General features: G+C 36.7%; 1 protein-coding gene across 6 annotated transcripts in view; it reads left to right on the top strand.

The window, feature by feature from the left end:
- Positions 1-13,890, top strand: part of ACSL3 (acyl-CoA synthetase long chain family member 3) — a 77,026-nt gene that overhangs the window by 22,361 nt on the left and 40,775 nt on the right. For 2 of the 6 annotated variants that reach the window (XM_074398964.1, XM_074398962.1), the window contains exons 2-3: positions 3,010-3,067; positions 3,757-3,781. The exons of 2 other annotated variants lie outside the window; for them this stretch is intronic. The gene's annotated coding sequence lies outside the window, so the exon portion shown is untranslated. The remainder of the gene's footprint in view (positions 1-3,009; positions 3,068-3,756; positions 3,782-13,890) is intronic. 2 more of the 6 variants (XM_039469817.2, XM_074398961.1) reach the window with 1 other exon arrangement.

The raw sequence follows: 13,890 nt of genomic DNA, 5'->3' as shown, positions 1-13,890 counted from the left end.
CATAACTGTTATTACTGCCTGCAGATATTATCTGCTTGAACAAAAATACATACATTAACTCAGTTTATAGTGATTTCCTTGACCTTATCTTCCCCATTCTAGAAAAAAGGCTGCATTTGCCTGTTTTCCTAATGCAGTTGTTGCACTTTTCATAGTTTGCCATATTAAAGTGATTTGTCAGGCCCTGCCACTGACTGGGAATTTTTTTTTTCAGTGTTAATGGTGTCATTCTCAGAATGCAAAGTGTCAGGTCTGGAGTGACTAAGGCATTTAATAAATATTTGTTGAAGAGATTAACATTTATTGAGGACCAATTAAATACCTAGTAGGACTTGTCTCCTTGGGCCATTTAACTAACAAAACAAAGTAGGGTAAAGTAAGTATGCACCTGTGCCAGAGTTTCTCTAGGGCATATTTCTCAAAAGGGATTGCTGGGTCATAGGAATCTACATTTTCAGCTTTTGCCTGATGCTGCCAAATTGCTCTCCAAACTGGCTGTACTTCCCTAAGAATGCCAACAGCTATCTTGTTTCCTGTGTCCTCGCCAACAATTGTGAATTTTTTTTTTCATTTAAAAAATTTAATGGGGGAAATGATACTGTTTTAATTTGCATTTTCTTGATAATTAATGAGGTTGACCATTTTTAATAGTTAATAAACAATGTGGAATTTTCTGTTAATATACATAGTCTGCTTTCTCTTACTGCTCTTTTATTTCTAGAAATTCTAAAAATATGGATATGAATTATTTATGGCACTATTCTCATTTACATATGAGGAAACTGGCACAAAGAATTTTTAATACGAAGGTGATTTCTAAGTTATTTCCCCCGGATGAATAGATGAATGACCTTGTCTACAGTCATAGCTAGTAAGAAACAGCAGGCATATTGAACCCAGATGTATCTGAGTTTAAGATCTGCCTTTTTTTGTTTGTTTGCTTGTTTGTTTTGGGAGATGTAGTCGCGCTGTGTTGCCCAGGCTAGAGTACAGTGGTGCTATCTCAGCTCACTGTAACCTCCGCTTCCGGGGTTCAGGCAATTCTCCTGCCTCGGCCTCCAGAGTAGCTGGGACTACAGGCACACGCCACCACATTCAGTTAATTTTTGTAATTTTAATAGAGATGGAGTTTCACTATATTGGTCAGGCTGGTCATCATGAACTTCTGACCTCAGGTGATCCACCCACCTCGGCTTCCCAAAGTGCTGGGATTATAGGAGTGAGCCACTCTGCCTGGCTTTCTTTTTAAATATTTATTTATTTATTATTTTACTTTAAGTTCTGGGATACATGTGCAGAATGTACAGGTTTGTCACATAGATATACATGTGCTATGTTGGTTTGCTACATCTTTCAACCCATGTAGGTTTTAAGCCCCAAATGCATTAAGTGTTTGTCCTAAAGTTCTCCCTCCCCTTGTCCCCATCCCCTGACAGGCCGTGGTGTGTGATGTTTACCTCCTTGTGTCCGTTTGTTCTCATTGTTCAACTCCCACTTATGAGTGAGAACATGTGGTGTTTGGTTTTCTGTTCCTGTGTTAGTTTGCTGAGAATGGTAACTTCCAGTTTCATCCATGTCCCTGCAAAGGACCTGAACTCATTCTTTTTTATGGCTGCAAGGTCTGTCCTTTTTTACAAAAATTAGTAATGAATTAAAAGCTAACGAAGCAGTGGTATGTTGAATTAAATGATTCAAAAACTTAGCTTTTAGCTCTACTTGTTTATATATTCTTAAAAATGGCTATATAATGACTACTAACTACTTGCTTCACAGATGATAGAGAAAATCATTGAAATAAAATTTAAAAAGGTTTTTATAAACAATATATTAACATCACCATGTATACATCTTAATTATTATTCTTTATCATCATCATGAGTAAATGAACTCAGCCTTTATAGTATGCTTTTTGACTTTTGGAAATACCTTATTTTTTAAAATTGATTTTATTTTTTAGAGCAGTTTTAGGTATACAACAAAATTAAGAGGAAGGTACAGAGATTTCTCATATACCCCTTCCCCTACACAGGCATAGCTTCCCTCTTTATCAACATCTCCCTACCTCCCCAGCATGCTGCATTGGTTATAATTGATAAACCTACATTGATACATCATTATCACCCGAAGTCCATAGTTTACATTAGGGCTTACTCTTGGTATTATACCTTCTGTAGGTTTTAACAAATGTATGATGATGTGTATCTACCATTATAGTACATATAGAATAGCTTTACTGCCCTAAAAGTCCTTTATCCTCTGCCCTATTCATCCCTCTCTGTCTCCTAATCTCTGGCAACCCTGGATCCTTTTACCATCTCCATAGTTTTGCCTTTTCCAAAATGTCATATAGTTGGAATCATACAGTATATAGCATTTTCAGATTATCTTCTTTCACTTTGTAATGTGCATTTAAGTTTCCTCCGTATCTTGTCATGGCTTGATAGCTCATTTCTTTTTAATATTGACTCATTTTCCGTTGTCTGGATGTACCACAGTTTATTTATCCATTACTTTATTGAAGGATATGTTGATTGCTTTCAACTTTTGGCAATTATGAATCAAGCTGCTGTGAACATTCATGTGCAGGTTTTTTTGTAGACATCTTTTCAACTCTTTTGGGTAAATAGTGAGCAGTATGGTTGCTGGATCATTTATTAGGAGTATGTTGAGTTTTACATGACATTGTCAAACTTCCATAGTGGCTGAACTATTTTGCATTCCCACCAGCAATGAGTGAGAGTTGCTCCACATCCTTGCAAACCTTTGGCGGCATTATGGGTTTTGGCCATTCTTACAGGTGTGTAGTGTGTATACTATATGTTTTTGAAGAAAAGTTACATAATAAAATGTGATTTGCTACTGTGATAGATTGGTGTTTCCAGAAAAACTCACCAGAATCTTTCATGTGAGGTTTAGAAGTAAAATATTTCCAGGAAAAAGCTGGCATTTGGCTCTGATTAACTGGACTATGAGTAGTCATGCTTGTCTTTTTTATGTTTGTTTTGACAGGTTTTGACACAGAGTGCATATCTTCAAAGCACCTAGTACCTCCTACCATTGTCAACTGGTAAAATATTTAATTTTTTATTTCAATAGATTTATTTGGTATAAAAGCTATTAAGTTAAAACCAATTACGTCTAAACTGAACAAAAAAATTGTAATTCTCATTTTATGATTGTAGAATTATGAAAGTTACAGAAGATAGTTTCATATTTACTTTAATTCCATATAAATCCATTAGGACATTAAACTATGTTATTAAGCAGTATTGTCCAGCTTCTTTTTCTTAACTTGAATTTCACCAAGTATCTGCAAGGGATTTGAACTCAATAGCCTCTTTATTTTGCTTAGTTTAGCATGAATTAGACTTACTACCATTTCAATAAGTGATCGTCATTTAAAATTTGTATTAATGTTACTATAAATTTCTGACTGGACATTTTAGTAGAGGTTGTAGTTTCAGGGGCTTTTTGTCAACCTATAGAAGGGTCTCTGTGGTTACTAATGAGGCATAAGAAATATAGCAAAATTTGATTCTTTCTGTGGCATCTGAAGTGAATTAGGGTTTATGAAATTTTGGGGCAAAAATTGAAAGATCAGAGTGACCTGAAGGTTTTTAGCATTGGATGAAATGAAAATAAAATTGAGTAGGACTGCTGTAAGGAATAGTCTGTGTTGGTAAAGTGCTTTGATGACATAAAGGCACTAAGTGTTTTATCCATTCGAATCATGATGGTTGACATCTTCTTTTTCAGAATCTCATTTCAAAGTCTTTTTCACGTAAGTTGAATTTACTAATCTTGACATTTTTAACTGATTTTAAAAAGAAATCACACAAGTAATATGTTTATTATTAAAAACTGTAAGCAGTGTAGAAATATCTTAAGTAAACAGGAAACTTCTCTGTTACCCTGGTTCTTTTAGTAGGGATATCCCTTATTTTCATGGAGTGTGTCTTTCCAGACCCTTTGCATATCCAAGATTGCCATCTTTTAATGAAGTAGGTGTGATGGACAAAGGAACTTTGTTTCAGACATGTCTGTGCCTGAGTCTCTTTGAGGGATATACATGATCAAATTAAGAGTCTTTTTTTTTTTTTCTTTTTTTGAGACAGAGTCTCACTCTGTGGCTCAGGCTAGAGTGCAATGGTGTGGTCTCGGCTCACTACAACCTCCGCCTCCTGAGTTCAAGCTATTCTCCTGCCTCAACCACCTGAGTAGCTAGGATTGTAGGTGTTTGCCACCATGCCCAGCTAATTTTTTATATTTTTAGTAGAGACCAGGTTTCACCATGTTGGCCAGGCTGGTCTCGAACTTTTGACTTCAGGTGATCTGCTCGCCTCGGCCTCCCATAGTGCTGGGATTATAGGTGTGAGCCATTGTGCCCACGCATCCAGTCAAGAGTGCTTTCGAAGTGACTAATTAAACCCATTGTAACACAGTACTCCTTTACAGATTTCTTTTAGTAGTTAATGGGTTATGGGAACCTCAGACTTTGAATTCTTAGCTAAGAGTGCATCAAAAGAGTTTAGTAGATTTACAATAAAATTGAAATTGCAAAGGTAATTATGGGATATTAAATGATAGATTTTAAATAGGAAGACATTTATAGAAATGACTGTAATTACTGTTGCCTTTATAGAGGATCAGCTAGGTTTGGGTAGATGAAGAAGTGGTTTTGGAGCTTCAGTGCGTTTACTTGTGCTCATTAGGGTACTTAGGGCATTTGAGGAGGGAAAACGATGTCAGAAACCGATTTGGGAGGGTGGCACAGGGGAGGAAACACTATGGTACAGTGACAAAGGTAACTTTGTCATAATTTTGCCTAAAAAGGGGAACAAGACTCATAATCATGCTATATAGGTTAGCTGTGATGAAGTAAAGGAAATGTCATGAACTGCTTAGGAAACCCAGTGTCTTGAATCCTGAAACTTAGAACTCAGTCCTTTCACATCTGGAAATTGCTTATGCTCAGAAGTCCTGTGATTTAAGAGATAATGTAAAATGGAAGTTAATTGACATTTATATGTGTCGTTTGTGCAGTTGTTGGATTGAAATATTTTTAACTTCTTAAAAAATATAGGGAAGCAAATTTTGATCTGTATGTGAAAGCGACCTAGATGAGAAGTATGGAAGGAGATGGAGGCAGCAGAAAGTTTACTGCTCCCTTGGTTTAAGAGGAAAATGTTTTTTAAGAGTTGGGCCAAATATTTCTCATAGCTACGTAAGGTAGATTCCCTTTTTGCTGTGTCTTTTTTTTTTTTTTTTTTGAAGTGGAGTTTGACTTTTATTGCCCAGGCAGGCTGGAGTGCAATGGCCTGATCTTGGCTCACTGCAACCGCCACCTCTCAGGTTCAGGCAGTTCTTCTGCCTCAGCCTCCCGAATAGCTGGGATTATAGGCATGCGCCACCATGCCTGGCTAATTTTGTATTTTTAGTAGAGATGAGGTTTCTCCATGTTGATCAGGCTGGTCTTGAACTCCCAACCTCAAGTTATCCATCTGCCTCAATTTCCCAAAGTGCTGGGATTACAGGCTTGAGTCACTGTGCCCGGCCGTCTTCCGCTTTTTAAATGTAATCTGGGTTTTGAACACTTGCAGGACAGCTGCAGAGGCCAGGAAATGACACACCAGAGAATGGAGGTGATGAAAGGGAAGACAACTGTTATCTTCAGGAAAAGCTTTTTTAGTGGTAAAATCATTCGGAATTTGTAGGAAGAAGAAAGTACTTTATTTTAAAGATACAAAAGTGAATACTATTTGAATACAACACAAGACTATTGACTAAAGAAAGTAATTGCATATTTAAACCTTATTTTTAGCTACTTAACCTTTACACAGTGCAAATTAAGGTGATATGTTAGTTGTGATGCAGGTAATTTATTCTGTATATTTCCATAACATACTCATAAGTTCTAATTATATGTTATTTGCCTTGTCTTAAGTTTGTTTTTTTAGCTGGTCCATGCAAAATACAGATAAGAAACTGGGCTTTTGAGGGTTGGAAGGGAAATGGAGGAAGAGAAAAGGAAACATCTAAATAATTTTACTCAATTATCTATAAGTCATTTAAATTCAAGAAAATATATTCTGGGTAGACTTAGTTTGTAAAATTATTCTAAGCTATTGTAGCTCTTGTAAATGGAATAAGCATTTTAAAGTCATCTTGAAAGTCTTTAGAAACTTTAATTCTTTTACATTCTCAAAGCTTAAACATAACCAGAAGAGCTGTCTTCTCTTCAAATATGAATACTTTGTTCATTATATTTACTGTTGCTTTTTTTTTTTTTTTTAATATGTTTGGAACTGTTATGTTTTTCCTCTGGCCTTTGAGTTTTCTTTTTTATTTTACCCTGGGGGAAAGAGAGATTTGTTTGTTTATTTTTGAGACAGAGTCTTGCTCTGTTGCCCAGGCTGAGGTACAGTGGTACGATCTCAGCTCGTTGTAACCTTTGCCTCTCAGGCTCAGGTGATTCTTGTGCCTCAGCCTCCCGAGTAGCTGGGATTACAGGTGTGTACCACCGCACCTGTCTAATTTTTGTATTTTTAGTAGAGATGGGGTTTCACCATGTTGGCCAGGCTGGTCTTGAGCTCCTGGCCTCAAGTGATCTGTCCACTTTGGCCTTCCAAAGTGCTGGAATTACAGGCATGAGCCATTGCGCCTGGCCAAAAAGAGGTATATTTAAAAGTGAATTTGTTAATCCAATGAACATAACTTTCACTTAAAAATTAGGCTGTCTGTTCAGTCTCCTTGGTACAGGTTTATGTCATGCTAAATGTAGTGTGTAGCTGGATTGAATTGGAATTATTAAGATCCTCAAATACCGATGAGCCAGGTTGATGTCATTAGGTAATCTAATAGTTCATGTTTGCCTGAAATATTTATATAGCTGGCTTTCTCATTAATCATTTTGTAGGAAATGGCTGGAAGAAATAGTAGTAGTACTAAAAGAATAAAGAATCCTATTCAGTATCATCTTAATATAGTCAAGGCATTTAATTCTTGGCCAGTTAACCTATACTGATAAATATTATTAAAATAATGCTAGTGACTGGGGCTTCTAGGGTCTAGTTCCTCTGCCCTTTCATTAGTATAATACCATGGTGACAAAACATGTCATTCCTCTTTGTTCCCCTTTAATGAGTCAAGCTTGAGCAAAATTCTAATATAAAAAGTTATACTTCTGCATGGAGAAAACTTACTTATTTTGGTTATAACAGAAACAGCTTGAAGTACTGGACACAGGAACAAGCATTCTTAATGTATTATCTTAAAAATAAATTTGTAATAATCTCTCTGAAGCTCATGGAGAGAGAGCTCCAAAACTGACTAGCTAGCTGGGGTTGCTCAATGGAACAGTATCAATTCCAAATACAAGATATGCTAAGAATTATTATTACTCTTTTTGCTTACAATTATTTTATGTTATAAGGGACTTGATGGATGAACATATGATCTCAGCCTCTTCTAACCTTAAAACCTTAAATCTAGTAGACATGTATCAGTAATGAAAATAGTAGCTGAGATTTGAATATTGCTTATGAGGCATGCCCTTATATACTTTACATGTTCTGTTTAATCCCCATGATAACCTTATAATGCAGATATTCTTCACCTTTTACAGTGTGAGGCTTAGAAATGTAGTCTACCTAAAGTGACATTTAGTAAGTGGCTGAACAGTGTCAAACTTACTCAGGCTCCATGGCCTAAGCTGTTCCTAAGATTAAGGTTGAATGGACTTTTGTATCTTTAGAATCAGCAGGGTATAAAAAGTAATGATACAGAGAAATACCTGGTACAGATTGAGTATTTCTTGTCCGAAATGCTTGGACCAGAAGTGTTTTGCAGTTTGGATTTGGGAATATTTGCATATACTTACCAGTTGAGCATCTCAGATACGAAAATCCCAAATCCTAAGTGCTCCTGTGAGCATTTCCTTTGACTATCGTGTTGACCCTCAAAAAATCAGAGTTTGGAGCATTTCAGATTTTGGATTTTTGGATTTTGGATGCTCATCTTGTATGTATACATAGGTTTGTATAGTCAGCAGAATTTTACAGTATTTTTAACACATGTATTTTATTTTTGTAAGGTATGTATTATTGTCAACTCAGTTTTACAGTAGAATCTGAAGCTTAAGGATGTTAAGGGACTTGCCCTATGTTACATGATGATTAAATGGGAAACCTGCATCAAACCCAGAGCTTATTGTTAAGTTCTAAAAGGGGTGAGTTTATTGAATATTTTTGAATATTTTTATATATAGTGAAACTAGTACTCAGTATTATAAATAATAGCACCTTTAGTAGATCATATAAAGCAAGCTTGTTCAACTTGCCCTTTGAATGTGGCAGCCCAACACAAATCCATAAACTTTCTTAAACATGTTTTTTTGGTGATTTTTTTTTTTTTTTGAGCTCATCAGCTATTGTTAGTATTGGTGTATTTTATGTGTGGCCCAAGGCAATTCTTCTTCTTCCAGTGTGGCCCAGGGAAGCCAAAAGATTGGACCCCCCGGATACAAATAAAAACAAGTACCTTTCTACTTGGAAACTGTACATTAAACAGAACTTTGTACTGAAACCATATCTACTGATAGCTAGCTTTTATAACACCTTAGCATTTTTCAAAAGCTCTTTATGTCACATTTTATCCTTACTTTAATGTTGTACATTAGATAAATGATGATATATATGGGGAAATGAGGTATAAAAAGCTTATTTTCATGTAAGAAGATCAAACTTAACTAGTGGTAAAGCCAAGACTGCAGTTAGTTTACTTACTCCATGAAACAATTAGTTGTAGGGTAACCAGCTCTTCCTGGTTTGCCTGGGAATTGCCTGGTTTTCCGTACTGCAAATTTTGTGTCCTGAGACACTGTAGTCCCAGGCAAACTAGGGTGTTTAATCATCCTGATTAATTATAACTCTTTGTGGTTGACTGGGGATTGGGTTGCTGTGTAAAATACAAGGCATTCAGTTAAAATTGAATTTAAGGTTGTTAAATCTGACAACCCTCAGTAGGAGTAAAGGGACATTTCAGTCCACTTTGCTGCTTTTGTATGTGGACCTTAGTCTTCACACATTTATCTACTTAAGGAAGCACGATCTTACAGTTTTCCTTTCTCTGGGGTTCTTGATTCTTGTTCTTTCAGCTGTGTGGACAGAGATGCAACAGGTCAGAATGAATATACAAAACCAGATTGTGCCCAATTCAGTAAAACTGGTGTTTGTGTTTTGGTGAGAGGGGAGCAGTGGTTGGGGTGTGGAGGCTGGGGAACAGAGAGGGTGGGGGTGTTTTGAAGCAGTTAGTTTTCCTTCACTTGGCTGAACACTTAACCCAGATCTCAGCCTGTCCCATATTTGTTGAGTCTGTCAAAAACCAGCACATTTTCTCAGACCGTCCACATTATGTTATCTTTAGACTGTATGTTAAAAAGTGTTTGTTTTGAGACCATCCTGGCCAACATGGTGAAACCCTGTCTCTACTAAAAATACAAAAATTAGCCGGGCGTGGTGGTGTGTGCCTGTAGTCCCAGCTACTTGGGAGGCTGAGGCAGGAGACTCACTTGAAATCGAGAGGTGGTGGTTGCAGTTAGCTGAGATCACAGCACTGCATTTCCAGCCTGGTGACAAAGTGAGACTCCATCTTAAAAAAAAAAAGTGTTTGTTGTTGTTAAGGTCGTATGTTAATGTGATTCAAAAACGAAAAGGAAGCTGGGTATGGTGGTGTGCCTGTAGTCCCAGCTACTCAGGAGGCTGTGGTGGGAGTAAGACTTGAGCTCTGGAGATTGAGCACAGTCTGGGCAATGTAGTGAGACCCTATCCCTTAAAAAAAAAAAAGAAAAGGAATGAAAGGTTTTCCCCAATCTCTTCTTGTATCTATTCACTTATGGAGATAATCTGAACTTGTTTCTTACCTTCCCCACAAAAGGGAGATTATTACTGTATATAGAAGACAGAAAAGAAAAGTTGCTCAGGTCATTTAAATCTTCATAGTTTGAGGGCTGTCAGTACTCCTGAATCAATTTTGTGAACCCTAGGCATCAGTAGAATATAGTCTCGAGTTGAACTGCATCAATATTAATGGTGAGCAAATTAAGATTTGGTGACCTACTCAAGGTCTCATAGTAATTATAGTAGAGCTTAATCTGGTCTACTGTATGTGTTTATGCATGTATGCATGTGTGTGTATGTTGTTAATATCCCTGTTGTGTGTCAAACTGAAAAAGATGTATATTCCTTTGTCTGATTTCTGTTTTCGATTAATTGTTATCTATAAGCGGGAATAAAAGTGGTTTTTTAAAGGAATAATGGGTCTTGATCAGTTTTGGGGAAATTGAGAGGACTGTATTTACAGTTCAAGGGGAGTACTCAATAGCATTACTCTTATTTCCATTATCATAATAATAGGACCGAAATAGTTTTAAAACTACAGTGGATAACTGAAACTTAAAACGTTGGCTTTGTTAAACTGCTTTTTAATTTAAATATATTCATGGGAAAGACTTGCTATAGTAAATGTTCCTCCACTCCTCCTTTTCAATATATATCTTTTATGCCAAAATTTTATTTTCTGAGGTTAAAATAAATACAGGTTTAATAGCTTTCTTAAAAAGAAAATACCAAATTACATTATTTCCTCATAAAACTTTCTAGTTGTTAAATTGGAGGTTTATCCAATCCAGATAGTAATATGACTGAATCTTCTAATAATGTTTTTAATTGATTTCCTGTCCGGAATATTTTTGACAATTTTATTTTTGTATTAAAGAAGTACTTGTATGGACTGATGATCTTGATTTCAGCCTGTAGTCACTGCGACGTCATAACGTTGAAACTATGTGGTCATAGTTGAAATCTTTGAGATTGTTGAAAGATTGTGTTAGTTTTTGGGGATTTGGAAAGGAATTCTTTGTTTTTACTAAATACAGTAAGAACCACTGTATTACATAATGAGTTAGTCTGTGTGTCAATATTTGTAAGAATTTAAAACAATTTCAGGTCTACTTTTTTGGGGGGAGGGAGGCAGCAGGATATATAGTAAGTGAATGTTTTAAAACCAATCTCTTGAACTAGCTATGTATTTTTATTATGCTTTTAGCCTTGAATGCCTGAGAAGTGAACATGTTCGTGAGAACCAGGGTGCCCCTCTAAAGAAACTCTTTCGTGATAGTAAATAATAGTCACTGGTTGCACTTTCCATTACAACTCTGAGAGACTAATTTTGGGTAGGAAATAGTTCTTTCTGCCCTTCTTGACCCTGGTTCCCTATTTCATAACACATGGTTTGCGTCATTCCTCTGGGACTTTTTCAGTCTCTGTAGAATGCATATGACTGTCACTTTTATGGAAAGGAGAATCTCAAAAGTAGTGTATTAAAGGACACTTTCCCCCCTCCACCAACAATAAGGTATTAACCGTAGAGTTTATTAAGAGAGTGTGGGGGCATTAAAAAGTTTGGACATGCCTTGGAGAGACATGTAGGTTAAAATCCCACGTTACCTGCTAGCTGTTAAGTGCCTTTGGGCACAGTCTGTTTGAATTGGGTATTGTGAGAATTAAATGAGATTAAATAAAAAGTTCCCTTCACTGTGATTGTTTGCCTGCACTCAGAATTGTTTCCCTTTTATTGCAATCTTGGTGAAATATTTCAGCACATTTCTTGCTAGCAAATACGGTTTCCTTGATGTCCAGCACTGTGCAAGCCACTCATTTATACTTCATTAGAGATAAAATGCTAAGCCATATTATTATTGTTATTTGCAGATATGAACAGTTGTATAGTATTGGTGCCTGTTTGGGTGTGTAGGCTGAAAGAAAAACACAGAGGAGGAAATCAGATTGAGTGGTGGACAGGATTAACCGAGAAGTAAATTGTGGCATATCAAGGTGCCCCATGCTGCAGTACTTTCTCCTCTTCTGTCCTCTTTTTTCCTGTTCTCATCCTCTGCTACCTTTGACTTCGTGGGAACATTTCTAAGTGTTGGGGCTCCTTCCCTGCTCTGCAAGTTGAGCTTTTAGGTCCCTTTTCATGATGGTGGTAGACGTGGAGGGGTGCATAATGTCTGCTTACTGTATTAGTACAGAGGGAATATAATAGCATTGCTGACTTCTTCCCTCCTGTAGACATTGTACATGTCTTAGGTTCTGAGGGTGACTCCCATTTTCTTTGTTCAGTCCACTGGCTTTGTGGAGGTTAATTTCACAGATCTGCCAATTTTGAGTTGAGGTACCATGTTGTATCTCTCCTGCACCTAAGAGATGCTTGAAACCGCAGATCTAAGCAGGTAGAACCATTTGATACATTAATCTGAAAGTGATCCCTGTGGCAACCTACTTTTTCCCTGTTTTTCTCTTACGGAAACACATCATCTCTGATGGAAGCTTTTCTTCCTTCTCTCTTTTCTTCTTTTCTCTTTTTCTTCTCTCTTCTCTTTTCTATTCTTTTCTCTCCTCCCCTCCTCCATTTCCCCCTCCTTTTCCTTCCCTTTTCTTCTCTCCCCTCCCAACCCCTCTCCATCCCCTTTTCTTCTCACACGGTTCTTTCTCACAGGGCTTCTTTCTGTCTTTGTCTTTTCACAGGGTCTTGCTCTATCGCTCAGGCTGGAGTGCTTTGGTGTGATCACAGCACACCACAGCCTCAACCTCTGGGCCCAGGAGATCCTCTCACCTCAGCCTTTTTTGTATCTGGGACTACAGACGTGAGCTACTACTCCTGGCAGGAGGCTTTCACATGAGCATTTGTGACAATTTTTATTTTGAAAAAATGGGGAGTTGATACAGAGTATTTGTCTATGACATTAATAATATTCCTTAGTAGCAGTTTTTAAGATAAAATTTTATTTTAACATCCACTTCATACCCTTTGGAAGTGTATCATTTGAAAGTGATTTCCTAGGTGGTTGTTAAGCCCATTACTTTACATCCAGTTGGTTCATAACACGAGATTTGGGTGACACAAAATTCTGTCTGGCCTCCTCTTCCTCTACTCTTTCCAAGTCACCTGTGTTCTTCCTCTCAAATAATAGAGGGAAGAGATCTTCCTTATACTTGATCATTATGATTTAAAACAACTGCTAATTAAAATATAAGATGTAAATAACTCTTCGACATAATGCAACTGACATTACATGGAACATTTTAAAAACACATTTCAAGTGTTTGAACCTAGCTGTTTATCACACAGTTTTATATTTCAAGATTTTGTTTGCTCATATTTCATTGTATAAGTAGTAGTAAGTCATTTTCTTTTAATGCTGTTAAACTTAATTTGTCTTGTTATTTTAATTAGCATTTTGAGAGTTTAGTGAAGTTGGGAGTTGTTAAATTCTTCATAGTGAAAAATGAATGGACTTTGACCTGCCTTTGAATATTTAGGGATAATTTCTTAAAAACCTTGACTTGCCTGTATCTTTTCCTATAGTCATGCATAAAGTCAGGCATACCCTTGTATACAATACATTCTTCTCAGTTGGCAAGGTATCATAGAAGTTTTTCTAGGTCAATGCATGCACATATAGCTTGTTTTTAATGGCTGCATAATAGTCTGTTCAACTGGTATATATGTTTTTCAGATATTCTTTGATTAACAAATCTTTAGATCATTTTCTGTTTTTGTTTTTTGCCACTGAAACAATATTGCCAAGTCCTCCAAATCTGTGTGTGTCCTCTGTTTTATCTGGACTATACACTAATAGTTACAGTTAATTACCCATCCCCAAATCCTTAAATAGTTGAATATGTCTTCCTGTGACCCTGACACTACTCTGTCATGATTCTTAGTGATTTCATTGTCCTTCTAATTCTGTGGTCTTACTATTTCATACTCCAATCTGCCTTTGCTACTCCTCTTCCATGACCATTCATTCTCCCACTCTTCTAGATGACT

This window comes from Saimiri boliviensis, chromosome 5, assembly GCF_048565385.1.
Source record: "Saimiri boliviensis isolate mSaiBol1 chromosome 5, mSaiBol1.pri, whole genome shotgun sequence".
Lineage (NCBI taxonomy): Eukaryota > Metazoa > Chordata > Mammalia > Primates > Cebidae > Saimiri > Saimiri boliviensis.
This window is presented reverse-complemented; position numbering and strand designations above follow the sequence as displayed.